Genomic DNA, 23,244 nt, shown 5'->3' on the forward strand with positions numbered 1-23,244 from the left:
ATATACTTTTTCAAATCGTCTCCTATGACCAATTACATAGGCATGTCTTTAAATAAAGCTGTTCTCTCTGTCTCGTATCCATTTCACAAGATGAATTCTTCATGTTACAAGAAGATTTAGAGTACGGTTTCTTTAAATAGCAAGACTTCAATGCATTCAAAGTATGAATCAATTTATAAAAAATTGATTTATATACAACTTTACAGGAACAAATCTATTGCATAAAAGCTGTTACAGGACTCAATCCAGCAAGCTTTAACAAATGTGGAATGAATTGCTTGTCTAAAAGCAAAATAACTATTCATAACTCCCTGCCCCCACCTCAGTTCTTTCAACACCCACAGCTTTGTTTAGTTTTTTTAACTGGTGTCCAAACTGAGTAAACCTTGCAAGAAAGTTTCATAATAATGAATATACACCCCAGATGCTGAATTAAACATTTTTGAAGAGAGGTTGTTGTTCTACATATTGGCTGTCTGTAAAAAATTAATTGATGATTTTCCAAAGCAAAAAGCAAAAATAAAATTCCAAATTAGGGTAATTGCTTTACTCTATGTGAGCTGCATAGCTCCTTTTTGTTGCTGTTTTTGCTAGTTATTTGTTGGTCCTAAAGGAAAACAAAACTCAAGCCTAGAAGCATTCATCAGTGGGAAATTCTGACTGACCTTCCTGGCAGGCTGTCAAAGTGCCATTTAGCACACTAGCTATAAACGTGCAAATAATAACCCTTGTTGCCAGGTAAATACAAAAATCAAAACCAAAAAAATCACTGAGCTCCCCTCCCTGAGGTGGACCCTTATTTCCATCTGCCTGGTCATGCAAGTCCCATTGTGCCATTAACTACCCCTTGGGCTTCTGGTCCAGTGTAAAAGTGTTTGGCTTACTTGCATTGACATGTAATTAATGCATGTAACTGGATGATTAATGGTACCTTGCCTGTTCTCTTAGAGTTTAGCTGAGGACTCCAGAGTTGATGATAATAGGTGTTAAATGCCAATAAATTCCAAAGAGAGACGTTAGATCCATCAGTGTCTAGCCTTAGTGAGACATGAACTGCTTCTGTGGTGCTTTCTTCATCCTATATAAGAAATGGAAGTTTAAAAAATAATTGATAAGATAAATGAAAGAGAATTGGAGCTACCTTGAAATTCATGGGAGAACTAGCACTGTGTCCACTGGAGTATGTCCCAGAAATTGTGGTGTTTGACTTTCCCTGGAAAGACCTGAAGATAAAGGGCTGGGTGGGGACAACTATGAGGGAGAGTGAGCAGCAAGACCACAGGAAAGACTCTGCACATGCAAGGTTGGGGAGGGTACAGATGGGCTTTGCTTCCCAGGGACCAGAATGTACAAGTAGCTGGGCGGGAGAACACTGTAGGGGAGGACTGCCTGTCAGAGAAAAGTAGATTGTGCCTTGGGAGCAATTGCTGAGATCTTGCCAAAAAGACAGAGGGAGAGGCAATTGCTTGGAGCGGGCAACATGGCCAACTCCAGGGTTTCCACGCAGTCCCAGAACTCACAGAAAAGCCCCATCTACTACCCAGACAGATTCTCCACCAAGCAACACTGAGTAATTCCCCAAATAGTTTTTTCCTTTCTGTGAAAGCATTTCTGTTCCTCGAATACCCTTTTCCTGCCTTGTCTGATCTGCCTGGAAGCCCTTTACCTTCAGGCCTTTCCAGAGAGAGTCAAACACCACAGTTTCCGGGACACATCCTTGCATATTCCAGTGGACACAGCGCTAGTTCTCCCAAGAATTTCAAGGTAGTACCAATTCTCTTCCAGACAAAGACGCCAGAGAACAACAGTCCCAACCAAGTGAGATCTTTCATCTCAGTCTCCTCCTTTATTCTGGACCAGCCAGAGGCAGTGGAGCCAGTGGGCAGGAGGTGGGAAGGGGCAGAAAGCAGTACGTTACCTCCCCTACCACTACTGCAGGGAGAAAATCTTGACACTGCAAGGGAGTTGGAGTGCTTATATAGATCTGACTTGTTATGTTAACACCTGGAAATGAGATTGCTGTATTGCTTAAAATTGGGATCTGTCAGAGATATTATTAGAGGCAGGGAGGAGAGATTAGAAGGGAGATTAGCTAGAGTGGGTTTGAAGGACTTTCAGGAGAAGAAAAATAAAGATTTTTCTGATCGGCATAGCTGCGTTCGCCCATTCAATAAACATTATTTATACAATGAAATGAACTAAAAATAGCCCTTATTAATTAGGAAATGGCAAGGCAGCAGGATTTGTACAGTTCTCTGAAATAACATGCCAGGAGTATAATGATAAATAGAAATGCTGAATATCTTTTTAAATATTTTATTGTAAAAGAAGTCTGCCAAAGTTCAGGATAATGGGCTCATTATTGCTACTAAAGATGTCATCCAAGCCTCACCTGAGAATCACCTAGACTTCTCTTCCTCATTTTCCACTTAATCAGTCACTAAATTATGTCTCATGAAAGTAGCTGTCAAATCAGTTTCCTCTTTTCCAACTTATTCCTACAGCCCTAGTTCAAGTCCTCATCGTCTGTCACGTGGGCTACTGCAATAGCTTCTTCTGTAGTCTCCCTGCCTCTGATCATATCCCCTTCTGTCCATCCTTCATATTATAGCCAGAATAATCTAAAATGCAAATTATACCACTCCCTTTCCTGGAATACACCAGTAGCTTCCCACTGATGACAGCACAGCTTCTCAAGCTTTGATCTGGCCCCTGCCCACCTCCCTACTTAATTTTCTACCATTCTTCTCCACCCAGCAACACTGATTAATTTCCCAGAGTTGTTTCCTTCCTGTGAAAGTGTTTCTGTTCCTGGAATACCTTTTTTCTGCCTTGTCTGATTTGCCAACACCTTTGGTTCCCTTTTTGCTATGCCCATCAAAGGATCCTCTAAGGCTCTATTAAACACACAGGCTCACAAGGCTAGACTAGGCCACAGTTGGCATCAACTTATCAGAAGGTGCCACATAGGAAGCACAGCTTGCCAGCAGGGTATAACCAAGTGAAATCTCAGGGAAAAAGCCCATACGACTATCATGCCCCCAGGGACAGCTCAAGGGCAAGGAGATGAAATCCACATCTGGGCAGTTCAGTTTCTGCCCTGGCATAGAAGAAGATACCTGCCTCACAGGGCCAATAGATCTTGTAAAAAGTCCATAGTCACTGCTTCCACAGGTCTCTATACTCAGAGAAACTTGAAGCTATGGCTCCCCATCTGATATTTGTAGTTCACTTATTGTTCTCCCATTCTAAATGCAATTTACCAATCAGGGGTCATTCTACCACCGGTAAGGTTGCCTGGCAATATGGTTAATACATACCATCTTATCTGGCTTCCAGGCAACATTGTTAGCCAGCAACCATAGGTTGGATTCTCATTTGTGCAGCAAGAAAAGAGTTTATTAATCCTTCCATCTGTTCCTTTCTCCTCTATGGGGCTTCCTTATCACTACACCTTCAGACCTTAAGTTATTTATTCTGTTTTCTTTACAGCCTGTGGATCTTGCACATACTTATATCATTGGCTGCATCCTTGCAAATGGCAATTGTTTGCTATATTAAAGTACTTTCCAGGACTAGTGTAACGGTGTGGCTTTTTGTAGGATGGGGTGGGAAGATCATAAATAGATGCTCCCCAACTCTGAGGATTTTTGACCATATTTGGTTGTAACAAAATAACAAGAGTAGATAAAGTCCCCAGACATATTTTGTGGACTTTGTCTTTTCTCATCCACTGGATGTAAGGACCAACCTATTAGATTTGGTAATACAGGTATTTTTTTAAAAAAATTAGATCTTTCAGAGACTACTAGATAAAATGAAAACATGAGCTAAGTTAAATTAATGCTTTAACACTTTTAATTGAGAAAATGTGACTTTTAAAAATCAGTCCAGCTCATGAATTAAAGATCTTCATTAAACTATAGACCATGGAGGACTTGTAACAGCTCTACATCCAAGTTCAAGTGATGTCCTCCATCTAGAGCAAATGATGACCTCTGGATTTAATGCATACGTTATTAGCAGTTTGATCCCTTAGATTCAGTCCATGAATTTTAATCCTCTTTACAAGATGTTCAAAATGATTGGAAAAGTGGAGCTGAAGGTAAACAGGAGCAGCTGTTCACCAGAAAACCTCTCTACCTGACCCCTGCTGGGTTAACACAATGGATTCTGAGAGAACATCATGACTCATTCCCCTCCTGGTATTTATCACAGACTCATACATTTTGCTCTTTCTATATACTGCTTTAATCCTGTCCTGATCACGGAACATCATTATCCCCACTTGGAAACTGCCTCAGAGGTCAGTGCGATGCAGCGTGGCCGTCCTATTCAGTCTTGTTTGCTTCCTCCCACTCCCTATAACTCTGGGGAAGGTTGAATGTCCTGAGGAATTTGACAGAAGTGTGAGGCCTAGGCTCTAGTGATATCAGAGTTTCATATTAAAAAGAAAGGAACTGGAATATAACCTCATTGTTGGAGCGAGGAGAGATAAAGAGGAGATAAAAGATACACAAAAGAAAAGGAAGTGGCAGGTGCTGGCAGAAGGCTGAAACCGTGAGTTTCCACTGCAGAGAGAGTGTGAGGAAATATATAAATTGCCAATAGGAAACGGGATTCTCTCACTACTCCATAACACACTGGGCTGAAATGCTGAAGTGGGAAGAACGACAGCCAAGGCCAACCTGAGCTCCACTCCTGCCCTGCTGTGACTAGATTTCACTCATTTCCAGCCCTGGGTGCTCTTGTCTCACATATGTGAAAGTGGAGAAAACACAGGAACATTTTGTTTTCTCTGAACTGTCTGGGGAAAAAAAATGCTGTACAGTAAATCAGAGAACCAAACCCTGTGTAAACTGTGAAGAAGGCTGTACTAAATCTAGAAATGGAAGGTACCCGAGGTGCTGCACTGAAACCACTGTTTCCTTATGGATTTTTACTCTTAAGTCCTTATTGTATATGAGTGAAAGTCCATGCAAAAACACTTATTCTACTCTGAGTATGCTGTGGGCAGCAATAATTGATGTATGACGAGAACATGTCATGGTAATGTAAACCCAAGTTTGCTTAATGGTAGCATGTCTTCAGAGATGAAGTCATTGAGGTTGTCTAGCCAGATACCTGGAAGAGTCTCCTTGCTTATAATTATTAGGAGGTATGGAGTTAGGAATTTGTGTATTTGAATATTCTGCCTCAAGTTTTTTATTTAGTTGTTTCCCTACACTGGCTCAAGTGGCAGCAACATAATAGATGATGCTGAGTAAAACTCCTGGGCATATTTCTTTCTAGAAAAGACTTAAAATTGAAAGGAATAAGTGCATTTATTCACTTGCACATTAATTCAGTGGATTCTCTCTGGGGTCCCATGGCAAGACCTGCTTTAAGTTGCAACCATCTTACAACATGGTACCTTTGCTCCATATTAATGACAACTAACACTTATTGAGTGTTAATCCTTATACATATAGTTTCTCATTTTTTAAATGACCAAACCCCATGTTACAGGTACTTTAATTTCATAAGTTATTTTCATAAATCATTTCATAATTTCATAAAATCATTTCATAAATTACTTTCATAATTTATAAAATTTCAAAAAAATTTCATAAAATCATTTCATAAATTACTTTCATTTCATAAATGAGAAAACTGAAGGAAGAGGTTCTGTAATTAGTCCAAGGTCATATACCTGGTAAGTAATAGAGATGGATATTGAAATTCAGTAGTCTGGCTCCAGAGCCTATGTGGTTTAACCACCACCCAAACTGTATCAGGAGCCTGAAAAAAAAATAGGATTTGCGCATGTCTTGGAGTGGAGAATGAAGGACAATAAGGTACAGTCAAGCATGCGGTGACCTTGCCTCTTCTGATGAGTGTCAGTTGTGATTTTCCTACTGCCCTTCCTGATTAGCCTTCATTTGGGCACCGTTCACCTTCTCTTCTCTGTCCTCATGTTGCCCACTGCCTTTGTCTCATTCTAGATAGCAATATCCACAGCTGTCTTTTCTTCTCACTCTATTTCCTCCTCCTGGTAGGTATCAATTCCAGGATTAGTAATCAAAAACTAATATATTTCCAAATACATATCTCTACCTTAACTACCAAACCCATTTCTAGCTGACTTTTGTCTATCAGCACCTGACTGTTCCACAGGCTCCTGAAACTCAACATGTCTAAAAATGGCTCTACATTTTTGAGTTACATGTTGCTATGGTATAAATGTTTATATCTCCCTAAAATTCATTTGTTGAAATCTTTACCTCTCAGGTAGTGGTATTAGGAGGTGGGGACTTTGGGAGGTGATTAGGTCATGGGGTTGAAGCCCTCATAAATGGGATTGGTACTCTTATAAAAGAGGTCCAAGAGAGGCTCCTTGCCCCTATGCCATGTGAGATTAGAATGAGAAGACCACTGTCTATGAGGGAACAGGGCTTCATCAGACACCAGCTTTACCAGCACCTTGATCTTAAGACTCCCCAGACTCTGGAACTGTAAGAAATGCATTTCTGTTGTTATGTCTATGGTATTTTGTTATAGCAGCTTAAATGGACCAAGACACATCTGTAGGCTTTAAATGTTTATATTTGAAAGTAAAAGAGAGGAAAATAAATAAATAAATAAATAAATAAATAAATAAATAAATAAATACATAAATAAATACATAAATAAAAGACTCCACAGCCTAGTGGATAGGCTCTGTTCCCGGACTTGCTTCTCTTCCTGTATTCTGAGTCTTAGTTAATGACATCATTTCTGACTTGTAATTCACAATCAGCAATTGCTACTTTGCACTCACCCAAACCCTGCCCACTTGAGATTAGGGATCATTTTTCTAATCCAGCTGTTTCTTCTACCTCTGCAGCCTTTACTTTATCTTAGGTGTGTGTCACCTGCCTTGTTTGCCTGCCCTGCCATTAGTTTTTCTCTCTTCTGTTTATTTCTTCCTCTTTATTTACAAGATTATAATTCTCCAAACTTTGACCATCTTAATTCGGTATCTAGAAATATAGATCAGCTTTCTATCATTCATAATATAAAATCCAAACTCAAGATGGCTGGCAAGCTCTTTCAAACAGAGCTCTTGTCTATCCATACCAATATAATATTTTTAAAAATAATAGTAAAATGGTTGTGGCCAGCTTGCTTTACCTGCCTTCCATTTCTCACACTGAAGCAGTCTAAGAGCCAAATTTGCAGAGTCAAGATGAGAACAGTAGCTTTGAAAGTGCAAATTGAGGCTGAGAAGGAAAGATACAGCTCTTGTTTGGGACATCTTGCTTCTTACCCTCTCCATGGTCCCTCAGTCTATCTAATTCCTTACCTCTCCTCTACCAACCTACTCCTCCATCTACTCTCCTCTTGTATTCAGCCTCAAGGGGGTAGTATAGCCACTGATGCTAGAGGAGAGGCTTACTGGAAGAAAGAATCATCAAGACCTAAATTTAGGGTAGATTATTAAAAACAAAACAAATATAACCAAACCAAACCAAACCAAACCAAATTAAAGCAGCAGGGCACAAATGGTACATGCCTGCCTATAATCCCAGCTACTCAGGAGGCTGAGGTGGGAGAATCACTTGAGTCCAAGAGTTTGAGACCAGGCTGGGCAACATAGTGAGACCCCATCTCTACAAAAAGTAAAGATTAAATCTTTCTCACTGCCAAGATACACAGCCTGCTAGTATCTCTGATATGTTTGTTATGAGTTGAAACATGTTTCTCAGAATGTGACTGTATTTGGAGATAGAGTCTTGAAAGAGGTGATTACAATAAAATAAGGTAATTAAGGTGGGCTGTAACCTAAAATCACTGGTATGTTGTAAGAAGAGGAAATCAGGATATAGACACGTAGAGATGGAAGATCACATGAAGACACAGGGAAGAGACAGCCATCTACAAGCCTCAGAAAAAAAGAAGCCTCAGAATAAGCCAACCATGCCAACACCTTGATCTTTGACTTCTAGAACAGTGAGAAAATAAGCTTCTGTTGTTTAAACCACCCAGTCTGTGGTACTTTGTTATGGTAGCCCTAGCAAACTAACACAATGCTACTATAAGAAATAATAATAGGCTGGGCACAGTGCTCATGCCTGTAATCCCAATACTTGGGGAGGGTGAGGTGGGAGAATTGTTTGAACCCAGGGGTTTAAGACCAGCCTGGGCAATGTAGTGAGACCTCACCTCTACAGAAAAAAAAAAAAAAAAAAAAGAAAGAAAATTAAAAATTAAAACTTAGCTGGCTGTGGTGGTGCACACCTATGGTCCTGACTACTCAGGAGGCTGAGGAGAAAGGACGATGTGAGCCCAGGAGTTTGAGGCTGCAGTGAGCCGTGATCGTGCCACTGCACTCCAGCCTGGGCCACAGAGCAAGACCCTGTCTCAAAAAAAAAAAAAAAAAAAAAAAAAAAAAAGAGAGAGAAATAATAATAGCTAGTATGGTTTTTGAGTGTTTAGTATGTGCCATGTTTTGTTTGATATGGTCTATGTTTTTAAACTTATTTAGTACTCACAACAACTGTAAGACAGTATTACTTTTATTTCTTGTATGTGGATGGGGAAGCTGCAGTAGAGAGGTTTAATGTTGTGTTAAATAGCTAGAAGGAACGCAAAAGTAGAAACTAGGTAATCAGAGAAGATATGTGTAGTCTTGCCCTGAAAATATTAAATATCAACTGTTTCCACAAATCAATAAAGGAAACAAAGACAACTCAATACAAAAATAGGCAAAATACTTGAAGTTTCACAAAAGGTGTATCTACATATCTACGTGACCCATAAATATATGAATGGCTGCTAAGCCTCTGGTGGGTATGTAGTGCTACTGCATTTTATTTTTTACTTTACTAAGAAATGCAAATTTAAAAGGAATTGAGATTGAAGGTACTCTGTGCTGCCTGCCACACCCCTTTTTATGTTCTAAGCTTGAGACACCTCTGACTTCCTGCATTGCTGCAGGGAGAGTACCATGATCCTGGAGTTTTTTAAGACTTTGCAGATGATACTCTCCCTCCTCTGCCTTTTTTTTTTTTTTTTTTTTGAGACAGCGTTTTGCTCTTGTCACCCAGGCTGGAGTGCAGTGGCATAATCTTGGCTCACTGCAACCTCTGCCTTGGGGTTCAAGTGATTCTCCAGCCTCTGTCTCCCGAGTAGCTGGCATTACAGGCACCCGTCACCATGCCTGGCTAATTTTTGTATTTTTGGTAGAGATGGGGTTTCACCATGTTGGCCAGGCTGGTCTCGAACTCGTGACCTCAGGTGATCCACCCACCTCAGCTTCCCAAAATGCTGGGATTACAGGTGTAAGCCACCGTGCTCGGCCCTCCTCTGCTCTTGACCAAAATAATATTGCACCATCACTGTCACTCAGATGAAACCTCTCTGTTTTCCTCTGGGTGCCTATTGTACTGCGTATGCCCCTTATCATAGTACCCGCATTGATTGTAATTGATACATCTGTCCTTCTCACTGGGCAATTAGCAATGTGGGGTCAAGAACTGACCGAATTAACATAGTTTCCTGAAGCATTGAGCATGTGGCTATAGTATATTCTGTGGTTGACACATATTTGTTGAAATAATCCTAACTCCTTATTATGCTCTTTTGTCAGATTACTTTTCAGGTTTATGCTGGGCTATGTCTATGATTTCAATGAATAGCTGAAAATTAAGAGTTTGATGTTTTGTAAATAAGTACCTTAATGGATTTATTTGGCATTGTCTACCAACAATGCTTATTGATTCTGCTTTCAGGAGTTTTGTTCTCCACTTATGAACTAACCTAAGTTGGTTTGGCCTTTATAGTTGTCCAGTTGTTTTTAGAAGATATCTACAAGGCCGGGCACATGGCTCATGACTGTAATTCCAGCACTTTGGAAGGGCGAGGTGGGCGGATCATTTGAGATCAGGAATTTGAGACCAGCTTGGCCAACATGGCAAAACCAAGTCTCTACTAAAAATACAAAAATTAGCTGGGCCTGGTAGTGCATGCCTGTAATCCCAGCTACTTGGGAGGCTAAGGCAGGAAAATTGCTTGAAGTTGGGAGGGGAAGGTTGCAGTGAGCCGAGACTGCACCACTGCACTCCAGCCTGGGCAACAGAGCAAGACTCCATCTCAAAAAAAAAAAAAGAAAAGAAAAAAAAGGTATCTACAATCTGAAAGGACTAGAGGTGGATGAGGACAAAAAGCCTGGGCTGCCACAACCTTGCCACATATGGGTGTTATATTACAATGAAAGTGGGTCTCAGATGAGAGTGTGCCACACATTTGAACACTTCTCAGCAAGCGACACAGTGATGTAACCTGTTCCGCTGGCTCCTGACGTCCCTTTTCTCTGTCATTTTGGGTATGCCACAAGCACCTTGAATGAAAAGTACATGAGGATGGCAGGAAAAGTTAACCTTCCAGCTGAATTAGATATTAAATTCTCCATAAGGAAGATAACTAGAAGCTGAGTTTTGATTCGAAGACATAACTTGAAGATGTTAAGTTGCTGGGCTCACCAGGTTATTTTACTCTACACCTGGAAAGGTGAAGATACCTGCAGAACATATTTAAGCAACCGCATTTCCTGAACACCACTCATTTTACCAACAAAAAATCATTTCTGATACTGTCTTTGCCAGTGAGAAATGCTTTAGAAAGCACTTTCATTTTTGACGTGCTTGCAAGCCCTAAGAAGACTCTTGATTAGGATCTTTCAAATGTTAACTAGCTGCTATTACAGTGTGAGCTTCTAGTTAAAATCTTCCAAATGTTAATTAACTGCATCTAGGATATAGATTAACTACACATACACATAACTATTTATACTAAAGTACTTAAAAGAAAATTATAGTTTTACACAATATTGCCATGGAATTTTCCAGAGTTGTACCAATTTACACTCCCAGAAGAAAATGAGAGTTCTAGTTGCTCCACATCCTCACCATCATCACTGCATTCTTTAAAATTTTTAATTTAGCCAATCTGATGGGTACATACTGCTACTGCATTGTATTTTTAACTTGCATTTCTCTGGCAGTTAACAAAGCTTAGCAGCTTTTCATATATTTATGAGTCATATAGATACGTAGATGTGCTTTTTGTGAAACTTTTCAAGCCTTTTGCCTATTTTCCTATTGAGTTATCTTTATTGATTTGTGGAAACAGCATATATTTAATATTTTCAGTGCAAGAATATAAATATTTTCTCTGATTACCTAGTTTCTACTTTCACAGTTCTCCTTCATGTTAACGTGGTTGTTTATCAGTAAGAATTTTATCTAGAGTTGGATTATGCACCAGTCACATTATATGATCTTAGTGGAAAGCTAGGGGAAATGAGAAAACACTTCATGTTTTAAAATGAATGTACGTTAAATTCATTTTGTTTTATCAAATGTTTGGTAATTAGAAATTTTTATTAATACTAATCTAAAATATTAAACAATAGAAATCCCACAGAGGGGAAAATAAAAGGAAGATGCATGGAAGGACAAAAGTATCTGCAACTTACTAATCTTAGATATTATGACTTACTCATACAACCATGTTTTGTAGAACCATAATTAGAATGCTTCTTTCTGACACTCTGGTGTTGTTAAATTGCTATCAGATCCTTCTTTTAAGATATTTGGCCATCAAAATTCACTATGAATCCCCACAGCTTTTCCTTCAAGTATATCTTCCAAATGAATCAGTCTTCTGAGTGCTTTCTACTTCGCAATTCCTTTTAAGTTCCAAAGGGTTCAACATCACTAGAGCCCTTATTTTTCTTCTATGCATCAGAGAAAGGGTAGCGAACATTAAAGTGGCATCATGATGCTGATGAAAATATAACTAGTTTTTGCAATTGAAAAAAGGGAAATTTCTAGAACAAGCTTCCTTCAACAGAGTTTTCAAGCAGCAACTACTGTCTAGGCATTCCCTGAAATGTTTCTAGAAGGAGGTGAGTTGATGTTACTAGCAATGACTTGAGTTCACCAAAGTTTTATAGCTTCCTGGGGAACAAAAGATTTAGATAATTATTCAGTGTTTCAATACAGTAAGAGTCTTTCAGATTGCTAAAAGATCATTAGCCTACCTTATGAAATATTTTATCATCAAATTTGAGCAACAATAATAAGATTTCATCCTGTTTAATGAAAAATGAGATCCAAGAGTGACCTTTATCTTAAATTTTATTCCTTAACCAAGAGTATTATTCAAGGTTTGTTCTTAGATTACTGACTTTTAAAAATTTTTCAAATGTTGGGTTGTGAATAGATACAGAGGTCTGTTTATGCATCAGGTATTTGAAACAGTGGATATTGTCTAATTTTCCTGAAAGGTTAGGAAGATTCCCCAAGGAGACAGAACTTGAGAAGAGTTTGAAAGAGTAGATGACTTGACAGAGGCAAAATTAGAGTGTAGGTGAGAAATGGAGTGTAGTAAAGGGCATACACAGGTAAGTTCAGCAAGTCAACTTGCTAAGGGCAAGCTTAAAATGACAGCTTTGAAATCATATTCAAACTACCCTGAAGGAACTCTAAATCAGTTCTGTGGATGATAGGTTTTACAAGGCATATCATTGAAACTTGCTAAAATAACTGCATTTTAGGTATGCTATGAGAGCTGAGCTGTGCTTTAATGAGCTCTATACTTAAGCTATCACTCTTCCTTTTGTGTGCCATAGTCACATTTTCTTCATCTCAATAGACACTGTACATTATTTTAATTATATCTTATTTCTTTTTTCTCAATTGTGATATTATTTCTAACTACAGCATCATATTTTATGAATCTCAGTTTTTTTAAGTTTACATTTCTTTACTCCACTGTAGACAATTTTTTTGGCCATAAAATTTGCACAAACATCTTTTTTTTTCTTATTTTACCTTTCTCCACAAACTTGTTAGGGTAGCTCAAGGAATTTTATCATCTCTATCTATAATCTCTTCTAATATTATAATAACCATTGGAAACTCCTCCTTTATATCCATCCAAAATCTCTCATGTTGCCTTGCCTTCTTTTATATATTAAGTAGACACTAAAAACAGGTTATTGTCTTTGAAATAGCCATTGTGGGGTGGAGCCAAGATGGATGAATAGGAATAGCTCCAGTCTACAGCTCCCAGCGTGAGCGACCCAGAAGACGGGTGATTTCTGCATTTCCAACTGAGGTACCGGGTTCATCTCACTGGGGAGTGCCAGACAGTGGGTGCAGGACAGTGGGTACAGTGCACCGCATGTGACCCGAAGCAGGGTGAGGCATCGCCTCACCCGGGAAGCACAAGGGGTCAGGGAATTCCCTTTCCTAGTCAAAGAAAGGGGTGACAGATGGCACCTGGAAAATCGGGTCACTCCTACCCTAATACTGCGCTTTTCCAATGGGCTTAACAAATGGCACACCAGGAGATTATATCCCGCACATGACTCGGAGGGTCCTACACCCACGGAGCCTTGGTCATTGCTAGTACAGCAGTCTGAGATCAAACTGCAAGGTGGCAGCCAGGCTGGGAGAGGGGCGCCTGCCATTGCCCAGGCTTGAGCAGGTAAACAAAGCAGCCAGAAGGTTGAACTGGGTGGAGCCCACCACAGCTCAAGGAGGCCTGCCTGCCTCTGCAGGCCCCACCTCTAGGGGCGGGGCACAGACAAACAAAAGACAGCAATAATCTCTGCAGACTTAAATGTCCCTGTCTGACAGCTTTGAAGAGAGTAGTGGTTCTCCCAGCATGCAGCTTGAGATCTGAGAATGGGCAGACTGCCTCCTCAAGTGGGTCCCTAACCCATGAGTAGCCTAACTGGGAGGCACGCCCCAGTAGGGGCGGACTGACACCTCACATGGCCCGGTACTCCTCTGAGACAAAACTTCCAGAGGAGCAATCAGGCAGCAGCATTTGCGGTTCACCAATATCCGCTGTTCTGCAGCCACTGCTGCTGATACCCAGGCAAACAGGGTCTGAAGTGGACCTCCAGTAAACTCCAACAGACCGGCAGCTGAGGGTCCTGACTCTTAGAAGGAAAACTAACAAACAGAAAGGACATCCACACCAAAAACCCATCTGTACGTCACCATCATCAAAGACCAAAAGTAGATAAAACCACAAAGATGGGGAAAAAGCAGAGCAGAAAAACTGGAAACTCTAAAAATCAGAGCGCCTCTCCTCCTCCAAAGGAACGCAGCTCCTCACCAGCAATGGAACAAAGCTGGACGAGGAATGACTGTGATGAGTTGAGAGGAGAAGGCTTCAGAAGATCAAACTACTCCAAGATAAAGGAGGAAGTTCGAACCAATGGCAAAGAAGTTAAAAATTTTGAGCTGAAAACCGTGGCACAAGAACTACGTGATGAATGCAAAAGCCTCAGTAACTGATGCGATCAACTGGAAGAAAGGATATCAGTGATGGAAGATGAAATGAATGAAATGAAGTGTGAAGAGAAGTTTAGAAAAAAGAGAATAAAAAGAAACGAACAAAGCCTCCAAGAAACATGGGATTATGTGAAAACACCAAAACTACGTCTGATTGGTGTACCTGAAAGTGATGGGGAGAATGGAACCAAGTTGGAGAACACTCTGCAGGATATTATCCAGGAGAACTTCCCCAGTCTAGAAAGGCAGGCCAACATTCAAATTCAAGAAATACAGAGAATGCCACAAAGATACTCCTCGAGAAGAGCAACTCTAAGACACATAATTCTCAGATTCGCCAAAGTTGAAATGAAGGAAAAAATGTTAAGAGCAGCCAGAGAGAAAGTTCGGGTTACCCACAAAGGGAAGCCCATCAGACTAACAGCTGATGTCTCAGCAGAAACTCTACAAGCCCAAAGAGAGTGGGAGCTAAGATTCAACATTCATAAAGAAAAGAATTTTCAACCCAGAATTTCATATCCAGCCAAACTAAACTTCATAAGTGAAGGAGAAATAAAATACTTTGCAGACAAGCAAATGCTGAGAGATTTTGTCACCACCAGGCCTGCCCTAAAAGACCTCCTGAAGGAAGCACTAAACATGGAAAGGAACAACAGGTACCAGCCACTGCAAAAACATGCCAAATTGTAAAGACCATCGATGCTACGAAGAAACTGCATCAACTAACGAGCAAAATAACCAGCTAACATCATAATGACAGGATCAAATTCACATATAACAATACTAACCTTAAATGTAAATGGGCTACATGCTCCAATTAAAAGGCACAGACTAGCAAATTGGATAAAGAGTGAAGACCCATCAGTGTGCTGTATTCAGGAACCCATCTCACATGCAGAGACACATACAGACTCAAAATAAAGGGATGGAGGAAAATCTACCAAGCAAATGGAAAACAAAAAAAGGCAAGGGTTGCAATCCTAGTCTCGGATAAAACAGACTTTCAACCAATAAAGATCAAAAGAGACAAAGAAGGCCATTACATAATGGTAAAAGGATCAATTCAACAAGAAGAATTAACTATCCTAAATATATATGCACCCAATACAGGAGCACTCAGATTTATAAAGCAAGTCCTTAGTGACCTACAAAGAGACTTAGACTCCCACACAATAATAATGGGAGGCTTTAACACCCCACTGTCAACATTAGACAGATCAACGAGACACAAAGTTAACAAAGATATCCAGGAATTGAACTCAGCTCTGCACCAAGCAGACCTAATAGACATCTACAGAACTCTCCACCCCAAATCAACAGAATATACATTCTTTTCAGCACCACACCACACCTATTCCAAAATTGACCACATAGTTGGAAGTAAAGCACTCCTCAGCAAATGTAAAAGAACAGAAATTATAACAAACTGTCTGTCAGGCTACAGTGCAACCAAACTAGAACTCAGGATTAAGAAACTCTCTCAAAACTGCTCAACTACATGGAAACTGAACAACCTGCTCCTGAATGACTACTGGGTACATAACGAAAAGAAGGCAGAAATAAAGATGTTCTTTGAAACCAATGAGAACAAAGACACAACATACCAGAATCTCTGGGACACATTCAAAGCAGCATGTAGAGGGAAATTTATAGCACTAAATGCCCAGGAGAGAAAGCAGGAAAGATCTAAAATTGACATCCTAACAGCATAGTTAAAAGAACTAGAGAAGCAAGTGCAAACACATTCAAAAGCGGCCTTGAGGGGAGGGGTAGTATGCACTCCTTGGACTTCTTCCACTTCAGGCTCCCACACTGTGATCAACAATCATTGTCTTTGTGGTCTGCACTCATGGTGCAGATGATACCTAGTGGTGGCTTTGCTGGGTGGCGTGTTTGGCTCCAGCGTAACCATACAGTGCAGGAGACAGAAAATCCCACAGTGATGCAGCTTCTCTTCTTCCCCCATCCCTTGTAAGTGATCCAGCTGCTTCTGCCTGCCCTTGCAGCACACCTTTCTGGAACTAGAAAGTTCCCTCCTTATTCTGGATGCACAGCAAGCTTATGAATGAGTCCTCCCCACACTCCTCTTGAGTCCTCAGTCACTACAGAAAGGATGAATCCTATTATCTTAGAGCTGACTTAGCAAATTAGCACACACTTGGTGGCTTAAAACAACAGAAATATATTCCCTCACAGTTTGGGAGGCTGGAGATCCCAGATCAACCTGCCCACAGGGCCTCTCCAGGGCTCTAGGGGAGAATTCTCCCTTGCCTCTCCCAGCTCCTGGTGTCTCCTGGTGTTCCTTGACTTGTGGCTGCATAACTTTACCTCATTCTTGATATGGCCTCTCTTCTCCCTGTGTCCATGTCTTTTGTCTCTTATAAGGACACTTGTTCTTGTGATTTAGGGCTCATCCAGATAATATAGGATGATCTCATCTTGAAATCCTTAACTTAGTTACATCTGTAAAGACCCTTTTTCCAAATAAGTTCCCTTTCACAGGTTGCAGAGCTTAAGATGTGAACCTATGTTTTGAGGGCCACCATTCACCAAGTGACAGTGGGGGAGAGTCTGAGGTCGATGTTATAACTATTCATGCCATGCTGCCATATCTCTGGCTTCCTCCAACTCAGTTGGGCGAGACCAATTTGTAGGTTTGTCACTCTAAAGGTGTAGACAGGAAATAATTCTAACCCCTGTTCTTTTAAATGCCCTCTAAACTTCATGAGGAGCTTACTTGTGTTTTGTTCCCTCTGTCCCAACCTCTCTGACTCCTACTCCCTTAAAATTCTGCTCTAAGAGGTCAAGGGGAACAAAATCCATCAGTTTTCTCACTGTTTGTACTTACACTGTTCTGTGCTTGCAATGGTCACTACTCCCTTTCTTACCATCCCCCTCTACACCCCCCTTTCCCCACACCAACCCGATCAATTTTTTTTTCTATGAAAAAAACTATCTCCAATCTTTTGGTTTTACATTAAGAATAGAGCTTCTCTAGATGTAGCAATTTAGGGTCAGGATCTCTGCTGTTGGGGTGAGCCCTCTACAATACACTGGAAACCAGTAGGTTTCGCCTCCAGATGGGAGAACCCACAGTAACGGGAAGGACTCCACCCCACTGACACTTGACAACTCATCCTGTCCCAGTTACAAATTGAGAAAGCTCACTCATCTGCACTTAAAAAATGCTCTGCTTTTAGTTGTTTTAAGTGCCTAGCAGTTGCTTGAAAACCTTAAATCATTTCAGTTCTTTTTCTTTTTCATTTGAGAAGCATCATCACCCACAAAAAAAACATTTTAATACAGTTCTTTCAAATGGAAAATAAAGCGATTTGGGGCTGATGACAACTCAGGAACCATTTCTAATCTTTTGAAATAAATGAACCCTTATCTGTCCTTTTTGAGTATTTTAATGGGTTTGTGCAAACTGCTACAAGATTGATTTGGCTGCAGTTTCGCAGAGTTGGTTAGAATGAATCTATCAGACATACAGTTGGTGCCTTAGCAAGGAAAGTGCAATTGGGATTTTGTTCCCACGGCCCCCAAATTTAGAATTTATAAACATTGTAAAAATGTATTTTAAAAGATTTCTCCTTTCTGCAGCTCAGAAAATGTCTCTTCTCAGCAATAGAAATGGGTGGAGGAAGAACATCTAGGAGGCCAAAGATTTCCAGCATCTGAAAAAAGAGATGGTTTGGGGGTGTGAAAGGAGTCATCCCAGGAAGCTGGGAGAAGTGGAAATTTGGAGGTGGAGGGACAGCCAAAGAGGACTGAAAGGGCTGAGCACATGATAGAGAGTAGGGAGAGTGTGAAGACAACAGAGGGTTCTGGCATAATTTTGTGTCAGCCGAGGGAATGTACCTACAGAGATCCCCCAAAGGCTGGCAGCACACCCATCCACTTGCCAAATTATCACAAACTTAGCAGCTTAAACAACACGAATTTATTATCTTACAGTTCTGCAGTTCAGAATTCCAACATGAGTCTCGCTTGGCCAAAACCGAGGCGTTAGCAGAACCACATTGCTTCTGGAGACTCTAGGGCTGAATCCATTTCCTTGCCTTTCCCAACTTCTAGAAGCCGCCCACATTCCTTGGTTCACTGCCTCTTCCTCCATCTTCAAAGCCTGCAACGTTCCTTCTCTATGACCCTACTGTGTTTGCCAAATCTCCCTCTGACCACATCCAGGGAAGATTTTCTGCTTTAAGGACTCCTGTGATTAGATTGGGCCCACCTGGACAATACCAGGATACTCTCCCCATCTCAACGTCCTTAATTGCATGACATTTGCAAAGCCCCCTTTGCCATATAAGCTAACATTTTCATAGATTATGAGGGTTAGGAAAAAGACACTTCAGGGAGCCATTATTCTGCCCACCACAGATGGCATGAGTTACCCGGTCCGGGGCAGCTACAAGGGAAAGTTCACCGACCTCCTAGCTCCCCACCATCTATCATGTGAGATATTTCTTGTGAACATAAAGTGGATGTTTCCCACTTTATGTTCCTGTGATATTTTCTGTGAACATAAAGTGGGTGTTTCCCACTGTGTCTGGGTGTTTCTACTTGCCTGTCAAAAAAAGAATCATGGAACTTCTGTCCCCATCTCCTAGAGACTCCTGTGGCACGTTCAGGGAGGTGAAGCAAATCCGCTTGCTAAGAGGAAGCTTTCCTTGCCTGCCTGGCTTCCCATACTGAGGCTCAGCTGGAGGATTTGAGGCTAGCTTTCCTGGTGCCTACTGCAGGCATGAAAACTGCTGATTATGGTCTGTGTGCAATAATCTTGCTTGCTTACTAACTGTATCAATTTCTTAGGGCTGCCGTAATAAAGTACCACAAACTGGGTGGCTTAAAGGACAGAACTGTACTCTCTCACAGTTCTGGAGGCTGGAAGTCTGAGATCATGGTGTCAGCTAGGCAGTGCTCTCTCCGATGCCTCTAGGGGGTGGGGCCTTCCTTTCCTCTTTCAGCTTCTGTTGTCCCAGGTGTTCCTAGTTCGTGACAGCATAACTCTAATCTCTGCCTCCATCTTCACATCGTGTTCTCCCTGTATTTTTGTGTCTTCACATGGCTGTACTCTTATAAGGACACTGGTAATGTGGGATCAGAAGCCCATCTTACTCCAGCATGACCTCATCTTAACTAATTACATTTGCAAAGACCCCATTTCCACATAAGGTCATATTCTGAGGTACCGGAGGTTAGGATATCAACATTTCTTTTTTGGGGGGGGAAACAATTCAACCCATAACACTGACCAAGTTTATGTGTCATATGTGTGTTATATTCCTGTAGTTATTTTTATATATTCTACCTTTTATTTTTACTCCATTTCCATGGTCAGTCCAGATTGGTGCCTGATATTGTTTGGCTGTGTCCCCACCCAAATCTCAACTTGAATTGTACCTTCCAGAATTCCCATGTGTTATGGGAGGGACCCAGGGGAAGGTAATTGAATCATGGGGGCTGGTCTTTCCCATGCTATTCTCATGATAGTGAATAAGTCTCACAAGATCTGAGGGGTTTATCAGAGGTTTCGCCTTTGCTTCTTCCTCATTTTCTCTTGCTGCCACCATGTAAGAAGTGCCTTTTGCCTCCTACCATGATTCTGAGGCCTCCCCAGCCATGTGGAATGGTAAGTCCAGTTAAACTTCTTTTTCTTCCCAGTCTTGGGTATGTGCCTACAGAGAACTAATATAGAAAATTGGAACTAGTAGAGTGGGCATTGCTGAAAAGATACCTGAAAATGTGGAAGCAGCTTTGGAACTGAGTAACAGGCAGAGATTGGATCAGTTTGAAGGGTTCAGAAGAGAGAGGAAAATGTGGGAAAGTTTGGAACTCCCTAGAGACTTGTTGAATAGCTTTGCCCAAAGTGCTGACAGCAATATGGACAATAAAATCCAGGCTAGGGTGGTCTCAGATGGAGATGAGGAACTTATTGGGAACTGGAGCAAATGTGACTCTTGTTATATTTTGGCAAAGAGACTGGTGGCATTTTGCCCCTGCCCTAGAGATTTGTGGAACTTTGAACTTGAGAGAGATGATTTAGGGTATCTGGCAAAATAAATTTCTAAGCAGAAAAGAATTCAAGAGGTGATTTGGGTACTGTTAAAGGCATTCAATTTTATAAGGGAAGCAGAGCATAAAAGTTTGGAAAATTTGCAGCCTGACTATTCAATAGAAAAGAAAAAAACATTTTCTGGGGAGAAATTCAAGCCAGATGCAGAAATTTGTATAAGTAGCAAGGAGCCTAATGTTTATCCCCAAGATCATGGGGAAAATGTCTCCGGGCCATGTCAGAGAACTTCATGGCAACCCCTCCCATCAAAGGCTCAGAAGTCCAGGAGGAAAAAATGGTTTTGTGGGCTGGGCCCAGGGTCCTCATTCTGTGTGCAGCCTTGGGATTTGGTGCCCTGTGTCCCAGCTGCTCCAGCAATGGCTGAAAGGGTCCAACGTACAGCTCGGGCTATGGCTTCAGAGGGTGGAAGCCCTAAGCCTTGGCAGCTTCCATGTGGTGTTGAGCCTGTGGGTGCACAGAAGTCAAGAACTGAGGTTTAGCAAGCTCCGCCTAGATTTCAGATGTATGGAAACACCTGGATGCCCGGGGAAAAGTTTACTGCAGGGGTGGGGCCCTCACAGAGAACCTCTGCTAGGGCAGTGCAGAAGGGAAATGTGGGGTCGGTGCCCCCACAAAGAGTCCCTACTGGGGCACTGCTTAGTAGAGCTGTGAGAAGAGGGCCACCATCCTCCAGACTCCAGGATGGTAGATCCACTGACAGCTTGCACCATGCACCTGGAAAAGCCACAGACACTCAATGCCAGCCCGTGAAAGCAGCCAACTGTACCCTGCAAAGCCACAGGGGCAGAGTTGCGTAAGACCAGGGGAACCCACCTCTTGCATCAGCATGACCTGGATGTGAGACATAGTCAAAGGTGATCATTTTGGAGCTTTAAAATTTGACTGCCCCGCTGGATTGTGGAGTTGCATGGGCCCTGTAACCCCTTTGTTTTGGCCAATTTCTCCCATTTGGAACAGCTGTATTTACCCAATACCTGTATCCCATTGTATCTAGGAAGTAACTAGATTGTTTTTGATTTTACAGGCTCATAGGTAGAAGGGACTTGCCTTGTCTCAGATGAGACATTGGACTGTGGACTTTTGAGTTAATGCTGAAATGAGTTTAGACTTTGGGGGACTGTTGGGAAGCCATGATTGGTTTTGGAATGTGAGGACATGAGATTTTGAGGGGCTAGGAGTAGAATGATATGGGGAGGGACTCGGGGGAGGTAATTGACTCATGGGGGGGCTGGTCTTTCCCATGCTATTCTCATGATAGTGAATAAGTCTCACAAGATCTGATGGGTTTATCAGGGATTTCTGCTTTTGTTTCTTCCTCATTTTCTCTTGCTGCCACCATGTAAGAAGTACCTTTCGCCTCCCACCATGATTCTGAGGCCTCCTCAGTCATGTGGAATGTAAGTCCAATTAAACCTTTTTCTTCCCTGTCTCAGGTATGTCTTTATCAGCAATGTGAAAACGGACTAATACAGTGGCTTCCACAATATGTTCCTTGCCCAAATTCACAACCACATTTCCAATTAAAATGTAGTAGATGGCTGCTACTGCCATATTTACTTCAAAGACTATCTTACCTTTCAAATAATCTTTTCTAGTTTCTCTGATTTTAGTTCTATTTCCTGATACCTGGATCCTCACTCCCAGCAAAGTGGGTCTATTCTGATGATTGGCAGTGGATACTAAAGTTTTGTGTTGAAAAGCACTGGGAGGCCTTCAGGTGGAGAAGGACATCATGCTTATTTAATGATGTCTGCCACAGTCTTAGTGGTATTGCAGGGGCATGTGAGCAACATGCCAAGGATTTCCTGATTCTGAGTCTCTAGGGCCTTGCTGGCCTTGAATTTGGTTTCCATCAAAATCTATACACCTCACATTACTCCTTTCAACATCATGCATTGGAGCCCTTTGGAAGTAATAATAATAAATAGCTATTACTTAATGAAAATTTACTTTGTGCTGGAAACTGTGATGAACCTAATATGTTACATAATTTAATTCCTAATTTAATTAATTATGCAGTTCTATTGGTAGGTAATATTATTTCACCTTCACAGACAAGAAAAACTAAGAATTAAAATTATTTCCCAGCTGGGCACGGTGGCTCACACCTATAATCCCAGCACTTTGGGAGGCTGAGGCAGGTGGATCACCTGAGGTCAGGAGTTTGAAGCCAGCCTGGCCTACATGGCAAAACCCCATCTCTACTAAAATTACACAAATTAGCTGGGCATGGTGGCACGTGCCGTGGTCCCAGCTACTTGGGACGCTGAGGCATGATAATCTCTTGAACCCAGGAGGTGGAGGTTGCGGTGAGCCCAGATAGCACAACCACACTCCATTGCAGCCTGGGCGACAGAGCGAGACTCTGTCTCGAAAAAAATTATTTCCCAAAGTCATAGAGATAATTGTTGTAAAACTGGGATTTATAGCAGTTTCTGTCTGACACCAAAGATTTTTCAAATCTGAGGTTCTGGACCATATCCCTTAGCCCTGTCTGACCTTCTGGAGTCTCTTACTTCCCAGCTGGCATCCTTCACACTGAACTGTGCTTTGGTTGCACCTTTTACAAAATGTAAACTTAGCATGTGTTATTATGTGCAGAGTGGGACAAAGGATAGTTTGTTCCAGCCTGTATGTTTCCATGCATAATGCATCTTCTTAAAAGGGATACTTATGAATAGCATTGCTGACTGAATAGTAACAACATTCCATTTTTGTTTATAATGTATTCTTGTAAGAAGATCCTCTATTAATAGCATTAATTGAAGCTGAATTTTTCATAAGGATTACGCTTAAGTCTTGTTGGCAAGACTATGAGCTGTTTCATAGGCT

At 41.3% G+C, this 23,244-nt stretch overlaps 2 long non-coding RNA genes across 2 annotated transcripts in view; one reads left to right on the forward strand and one right to left on the reverse strand.

Annotated features, from left to right (window-relative positions):
* LOC109027979 (uncharacterized) overlaps nucleotides 1–23,244 on the forward strand; it is a 168,125-nt gene that overhangs the window by 100,464 nt on the left and 44,417 nt on the right. The gene's annotated exons all lie outside the window — the stretch shown is intronic.
* The window catches only part of LOC129524144 (uncharacterized), a 285,903-nt gene continuing 263,599 nt past the window's right edge, over nucleotides 941–23,244 (reverse strand). Inside the window, exon 8 of the long non-coding RNA XR_008667836.2 lies at nucleotides 941–1,078. This is a non-coding gene — a long non-coding RNA (uncharacterized lncRNA). The remainder of the gene's footprint in view (nucleotides 1,079–23,244) is intronic.

Source organism: Gorilla gorilla, chromosome 7 (genome assembly GCF_029281585.2).
Source record: "Gorilla gorilla gorilla isolate KB3781 chromosome 7, NHGRI_mGorGor1-v2.1_pri, whole genome shotgun sequence".
NCBI lineage: Eukaryota > Metazoa > Chordata > Mammalia > Primates > Hominidae > Gorilla > Gorilla gorilla.